The sequence below is a fragment of the Pempheris klunzingeri genome, chromosome 8 (assembly GCF_042242105.1).
Source record: "Pempheris klunzingeri isolate RE-2024b chromosome 8, fPemKlu1.hap1, whole genome shotgun sequence".
In the NCBI taxonomy this organism is placed as follows: domain Eukaryota; kingdom Metazoa; phylum Chordata; class Actinopteri; order Acropomatiformes; family Pempheridae; genus Pempheris; species Pempheris klunzingeri.
The window spans coordinates 1,912,872-1,920,851 of NC_092019.1; positions in this window are offsets into that span (position 1 = coordinate 1,912,872).

Here is a 7,980-nt window from a genome sequence, read left to right on the forward strand (position 1 = left end):
GGGGCGGGGGGGTAGCAGCAGCTTGCGTCTGGGTGCTCTGTATTGTCTTTGACCTGTATAACGGGTCGGGGGGGGGGGGCCTCTCAGTCGATGTGCTTCAGTGCAGTGACGACACAGAGTTCAGTTCTGTCTGGGGGCTGTCAAGACATAAAAATAAGAATAATTATAATAATAAGATTGAAACTGACCTTTTTAAGAGGAATCAACTGAGACAGTTTTTTCACCCTATTTGAACCCACCAGACTCAACTGGCAAAAACAGCAATTTTCCCTCATACAGGCCTGACTGATGCTGAGCTACTGCTGCCTTGCTCAGTTGGTTTGTTTGCGTTATTGTGTGTTCTGAAAACATTGCGTTGGGTTTGAAACCTACCTTCAAAACACCAAAGTCACACAATAACACAAACAAACAAACTGGCTGACACAGCGGTAGATCAGCAACCATAAGGTTAAATCACTGTTTTTGTGAATGGAGTCTGGTGTGTGTACAGAGAGTGATATAACGGCTGTTTATATGCTTTTTGCACAGATTTAAGACCAAGAAAATCAAATAGATGGAAATTCCATTAATCACTTTCCTAAATTGTCATTGATTGATCGTTAAAATTGATGAATTCATTAATAATTATCTCTACTCCAGAGTTTTTACTCCGTCAGAGTGTCTCCATTTTGTCCTCTCAGTTAATCAGCCTTCATGTCCTTCATTCACTTTCAATTCTGTTACTGAGGCGTAATTGCTATCTGTGTGTGTGTGTGTGTGTGTGTGTGTGTGTGTGTGTGTGTGTGTGTGTGTGTGGAGGCCACGCTTTCCCAGGCCAACACAATAAACTCGCTCTACAGGAGTTTCTTAAAGGGGAGGGGAGGGGTGCATGTATCTGGAAGGAGGCCTCTGTCTGCCAAAATACCCTATATATGACACACACACACACAGTGATGACAAAAGGCTGAATAGTAGTCGTGGCATTCACCCCCGTGTGTGTGTGTGTGTGTGTGTGTGTACGTGTGTGTGTACGTGTGTGTGTGTTGAAGCAGTTTCACGCTGATTTTCTGGCTCTAAAAGCAGCTCGTGAGCTCCTGACGTATCGTTTCCAACACGTCTTGTGTCTCAGTGTTTTTCCTCGTTACTGTGTGTGTGTGTGTGTGTGTGTGTGTGTGTGTGTGTGTGTGTGTGTGTGTGTGTGTGTGTGTGTGTTCTTCACACATGCTCTGTTTCCTCTTTGTTTTCTCTTCGCCTGCTGAAAGTACAAACTTCACACTAAACTCAGACCTGCAGCTCGTCTCTCTCTCACCACTTTATTCCACTTTACTGAAGAACAAGACGGACAGAAATGTTAAAAAGAGGCGACATGGAAACAGGATCATTTAGAGTTATTGCAGATTTATATCTTCCTCGTCACTGAAAACCGGTTTGATCTGAACTTGTTGGTCCCACCCATCTTCAGACTGAGAGCAGGAGGAAGAGGGAGGAGTTATCAAGCTCTGATAACTTTTTTTAAAGGATTAAAACTGTGTTAATTCACCAAACTAGTATTTTTATAACATTAATATTATGGACCAATGTTTCTGCATCATCAGTGGATATGATGGGCCTGATTTTGGCAATATTACGTAGATGGAAAAAGGCAGTTCTAGAAATCTGTTTAATGTGGGAGTTAAAGGACAAATCCTGATCAAATAAGACTCCCAGATTCCTCACAGTGGAGCTGGAGGCCAGATTAATGCCGTCCAGAGCAGTTATGGTAGTGGAAAAGCTGTCTCTGAGGTGTCTGGGGCCGAGCAAAATAACTTCAGTTTTATCTGAATTTAGCAGCAGAAAGTTGCTGCTCATCCAGGACTTTATGTCCTTAAGGCAGATTTGAAGTTTAACCAACTGATTGTGTTCATCTGGCTTTATTGATAAATATAATTGTGTATCATCTGCATAACAGTGGAAATTAATGGAGTGCTTCCTGATAATATTACCAAGAGGAAGCATATATAAGATAAAGAGTATTGGTCCAAGCACTGAGCCTTGTGGAACTCCATGTCTAACCTTAGTGTGGACAGAGGATTCGTTATTAATATGTACAAACTGAAATCGATCTAATAAATAGGACTTAAACCAGCTTAATGCAGTTCCTTTTATACCAATGAACTGTTCCAGTCTCTGTAACAGGATGTGATGGTCGATGGTGTCGAAAGCGGCACTCAGGTCTAACAAGACCAGGACAGAGAGAAGTCCTCTGTCTGATGCCATAAGGAGGTCGTTTGTAACCTTCACCAGTGCTGTCTCTGTGCTGTGGTTCGCTCTAAAACCTGACTGAAAATCCTCAAATAGACTATTAGAGTTTAGAAAATTACACAGCTGATTAGCTACAACTTTCTCCAGGATCTTGGAGAGAAAGGGAAGGTTGGATATAGGTCTATAGTTAGCTAACACACCTGAATCAAGAGTAGGCTTTTTCAGGAGAGGTTTAATTACTGCTACTTTAAAGGACTGTGGTACATAGCCTGTTAGTAAAGACTGACCTTCTGCAGGCTGTGGAGTTAAAAACGGGAAGAGAAAGTCCTGGAAAATCAGGGAACTTTGTGCATCTTATTTAAAAACAACAAAGCCTGTATTTAAATGAGTAATTAATGCAGTAATGAATCAGTCTGGGATCCCTGGTCTGATGATTTTCTGCATTTCTGGGCCAAAAAATCCAACTTTTTAATGAAGGAAAGTTCTGGAAAAGTCACTTTGAGCATTTATTGCAAAAACAGAAATCAAAATGTGTTAATTAAAATCCAACCCAGTGTTTTTTTATCCTCGCAGACTTCCCTGATCTAAAGTGTGTTTTAAAATGATCTCTGTTTTATTTTCATTAGTTTTTGTCTGCCAAATTTAAAGTCCTGCAAAAGTGACAGAATTTATTGAATTATTGGGGCAAGTCTTTTTTTTTTTAAGGATTAAAAATGTGTTAATTCACCAAACTAGTATTTTTATAACATTAATATTATTCTGGTTAAATGAATCCCTGAAGTGCAGCTTGTCATGTTTCATTCCTGGATCGTGGAAAAGCAGCTTTTATTCAAGGAAAGTCCTGGAAAAATCAGGGAAGTTGAATGAAAAGGAAAATGTGTGAATTAAATCCAAACCTGGAAGAACAGAGTCGGATCTCAAGCAGGTTAAAAGTGTTTTGGTGGGTTTCCATGTTCACATTTCCAGCCTATGAAAGACGACAACATTCAGAACCAGTCTGGCTCTGAATGTTGTCCTTCAGCTCGTCTCGTCGTCGTTTGTGTTGCCGACCTCACCGGGAAAGCCGGAGGAGATCCACCTCAGGAAAGACTCCAGAACGAGAGACGTCCCTCTCAGGATCCCGATCGGCAATGTAGGTATCATCTCTGATGACTGATGTTTTAATAATTCTCAGCGGATGTCTTCAACAAATTGTCTTTCTGTTCATCAGTGATGGTCCAGTTGAGGCGCCTCGACTCAGACGTTTAAATCCGACTTGGGGATCAAACCTCTCCAAAGCCTGACCTGCAGGCTGAGGACGCTGAGGTGAGGCAGCAGTGATCTCCTTTCTGTATTTCACCAGGTGTTTATTTGTCCCTGAGCCGCTCTGAGAGCTGGACCGGAGGGACGACCACACTGCAGACCGAAGTAATATCATACTGCTAATCTTTTAGTCACACTCCTATTGTTAGTGCTGTAGTCACTGCTAGTACGTTGGTTGCTGTTTGTGTCGTCTCTTCTGTCTCTGTTCTGTTCCAGGTTTCTTCCTGTTAAAGGGGAGTTCTTCCTCCACTGTTGCTCAATATAACATCTGATGCAGCTCATGAGGGGATTCTTGAATCCTTCATGTTGAATCCCTGAATCGTTGGTCTCTCTCTAATGAAAGAGTTTGGTCCAGACCTGCTCTTTATGGAAAGAGTCTTGAGATAACGCTGTTGTGAATTGGAGCTCTATAAATAAAGACTGATTGATCGAAGCCTCGCCGCTCTGGACCGGGACTAAACTGAAACTCTGAAGAACACGGCGTTACTGACTGTTAGGTTAGTGTTTGTGGCAGAGATAAAGGAGAACCTGAAACACACCAGGAAACTAAAGAGATTTATTAGTGAACTACACTCCTCACTAAGAGTCAGGGATGTTCAGCGCTCAGGTGAAGTCTCAGGATGAACCTAAAATGCTTTCTCACCTTTCCAGGTGAACTTAATGTGACCTTCTCTAAACTCTTGAATGTCCAACTGTTCAGTGTCTCAGTACTTTCTGCACCAGCTGCTGTTCTCTAACAAGAAGCTTCACAGCAACATTCACAGCAGGTTTGATCCCTGAATCCACCAATACATTTCCTGCTTCAGGTAGAATTGGTATTTAAACAGTCCTCCTCATCGAGCTGTTCACATTCTGACATCATGAGACAGGGGCGCCCCCAGAAATTTTTCACAGGGGGGGCCAGATAGGGCCATTGAAAATCCTGGGGTGGCACACCAAAACCAAAAACAACAACGGAATTTCAAGAAGAAAAGCTGCTGTAAGTATTGAGTCAAAATCGATGTCAGTATGAGAGTTAAGGAATCACATACTCATATACTTTCTAATTTTACAGTTAGTGTTACTCAGATGTACATGGACTAATGCAGGACAAGCCTGTTTTATTTAGTGTTGGTTTGTTTGTGAGTTAGGAAATTCATTGCTCTAATAGGGTAGTTGTATTATACAGCTTTACTATTAGGGAGTAGATTCATGTAATGAACTAAACAGTAACAGGGAACAAGTCTACTCTAGTTTAAAAGCAGCACACAGAGGCCTTTGATTGTTTTCAGTACAGCTTTATTCTGCTGTAAACATGTAACAGACTGTGTCCACTAAAGCATTGTCTTTGACAGTAGACATTTGACCACAGCTCTGAGAGGATTCTAGCCATGTGTGAGCACTGTGCCAGTCTTTCTTGAAGCCTCGTCTTCTGTCCCCTTGAAGAGCACGAGGGGCCCCTCTGATCCTGACTGGGAAATATCTGTGATGAAACATGAGGACGATAAGTTACTCTGAATTTAAAATAGCAGCAGCAAAAACAACAGTAACAACATGAGTAGCTGTTCATAGTAATCAGATTACAGTTGTATTATGGACCCACAGTCAGTTCTGTTCTGACTGTTCAAACTCTTCTACCAGTAAACATGAACAAGAAGCTTTCTGTTGTTGCACCAGGATTCATAACTCAGTGTTGACACCTTGTTACCACACGTTTATCCAGGTGAAGTTACTCTCTTGCCATTCATTTCCTCATGAGGGACCCTGTTCTCAGCTCACCTGTTGGTCCATCAGTAGGATGATCAGCTGTGTCCTGTCTGACCTGCTGCCTTACTTCTTCATGTTCTCAGCTCACCTGTTGGTCCATCAGTAGGATGATCAGCTGTGTCCTGTCTGACCTGCTGCCTTACTTCTTCATGTTCTCAGCTCACCTGTTGGTCCATCAGTAGGATGATCAGCTGTGTCCTGTCTGACCTGCTGCCTTACTTCTTCATGTTCTCAGCTCACCTGTTGGTCCATCAGTAGGATGATCAGCTGTGTCCTGTCTGACCCTGCTCCTCTGCCCTGCTCTGTCTCTGTCCCTGTCTGCTCATGGGTTTGCTCGGCGGTCTTATCTTGGTCTGCATCATCACACGTATGGAAGAGATGTCCGTAGACTTTCTCTTCATTGTCTGAAAAGTGCCGTAGCATCACGGCACAGGTGCTGGTGATCCTTAACACGAGCTAATGAGATGCTCAGTAACGGAGAGCAGCCAGCAGGAGGTTCAGCACAGACACAGTTTACCAAACACACACTATTTGTTCTAAAAGTAAGTACAGTTTGACTGACTTACCTGTTGGTAGTCTGCTCGTCTCAACAGCTGCCGTTGAAAATGACTTCCACTGTCCGTCTCTGAGTTTGAGTTTCAGTGCTGCCTTCACTTGCACTCGGACAACATAGTTACAATTTCCGAAATTCTCAAATGTGAACTTGACCTATCAGAACTGGGGGGGGCAAGCATTTTTCAGGGGTGGCCGCGGCCCCCCCTGGCCCCCTCTTGACGGCGCCCCTACCTTTAGCTTTAGCTCTACCTTTATGTTTTAGCTCTACCTTTATGTTTTAGCTCTACCTTTAGCTTTAGCTCTACCTTTAGCTTTAACTCTACCTTTATGTTTTAACTCTACCTTTATGCTTTAGCTCTACCTTTATGTTTTAGCTCTACCTTTATGTTTTAACTCTACCTTTATGCTTTAGCTCTACCTTTAGCTTTAGCTCTACCTTTATGCTTTAGCTCTACCTTTAGCTTTAGCTCTACCTTTATGCTTTAGCTCTACCTTTATGTTTTAACTCTACCTTTATGCTTTAGCTCTACCTTTATGTTTTAACTCTACCTTTATGCTTTAGCTCTACCTTTAGCTTTAGCTCTACCTTTAGCTTTAACTCTACCTTTATGTTTTAACTCTACCTTTATGCTTTAACTCTACCTTTAGCTTTAGCTCTACCTTTAGCTTTAACTCTACCTTTATGTTTTAACTCTACCTTTATGCTTTAGCTCTACCTTTAGCTTTAGCTCTACCTTTATGCTTTAGCTCTACCTTTAGCTTTAGCTCTACCTTTATGCTTTAGCTCTACCTTTATGTTTTAACTCTACCTTTATGCTTTAGCTCTACCTTTAGCTTTAGCTGTAGCATTAGCTCTACCTTTATGCTTTAGCTGTAGCATTAGCTCTACCTTTATGCTTTAGCTCTACCTTTAGCTTTAGCTCTACCTTTAGCTTTAGCTCTACCTTTATGCTTTAGCTCTACCTTTAGCTTTAGCTCTACCTTTATGCTTTAGCTCTACCTTTAGCTTTAGCTCTACCTTTAGCTTTAGCTCTACCTTTATGCTTTAGCTCTACCTTTAGCTTTAGCTCTACCTTTAGCATTAGCTCTACCTTTATGCTTTAGCTCTACCTTTAGCTTTAGCTCTACCTTTAGCATGTTGCAAAGAGCATATTTTTCTTCAACGTAACCTTTTGTATTCTACTATTTGAACCAACGTGGGACTGAAATATACAAGTTATACTAAGTTCACCAACAGATTACTGTCACTTGGTTCGTCTCACATGGGATTTATCCTCCTTTATACTGCGTGTAAAGAATATCTTATATTTTGAATGGTGTGTGTCGGCCTGTGACGGACGTCTCAGTTTGTTAATGCGACGGAGCGTCTCCTCCTCTGTTCTGTCCTGCAGCAGAGGACGGCTCGGACGACGACGAGCCGCTCATCAAGATGATCAAGAAAGCTCCGACCGACGAGCAGCTGAAGGAGACGGTGCAGAGTCTGCTGAAGGAGGCCAACCTGGAGGAGATGACCATGAAACAGATCTGCCAGAGGGTGAGGAGCCTGAGACGGACTGGCCGTCGACGCGGAGAGAAATAAATCTGTCGTGCTCTGAAATAAGAATAACACCGCTCTTCCTTCCTTCCTGTGTGTTTTTAGGTGTTTGACACGTACCCAGACCAGGACCTGACCGGCAAGAAGGACTACATCAAACAGACCGTCAAATCTGTGAGTGCACACACACACACAGTTCATGAGTACAGACTGAAACTACCGCCGTTTCCTTCAAGGGATCCCGTGTCATTTTTTCCTCACTTCAGTGGATCCATGTCAGAGTTATTTACTGGTGAACTTTGAACTTCTGACCGTTTTCCTTGTGCCGCCAAACTACATCAAAACTACAGACGGTCTTCAACTATTCAAAAAGTCCTTAAGTTATAAGAAATCGAACAGTTCACGCGACTGTCGTCCTGTTTTTAGAAATATTTTCCGCCCGTCGCGGCGTTCAGATGAAGCCGGGTCGCTGAGTCCGCCTGAGTCCCGTTTCTTCCGTCCTCTAATAGTTTCGTGTTCAGTGATATTTTTACTCGACTTCAAATTACAGTACGGGATGATTTTATTAAAGTGGGACAGAAATTCAAGGATCTACAGTTTTCTTTTGGGTTTCTCTAAAAGTG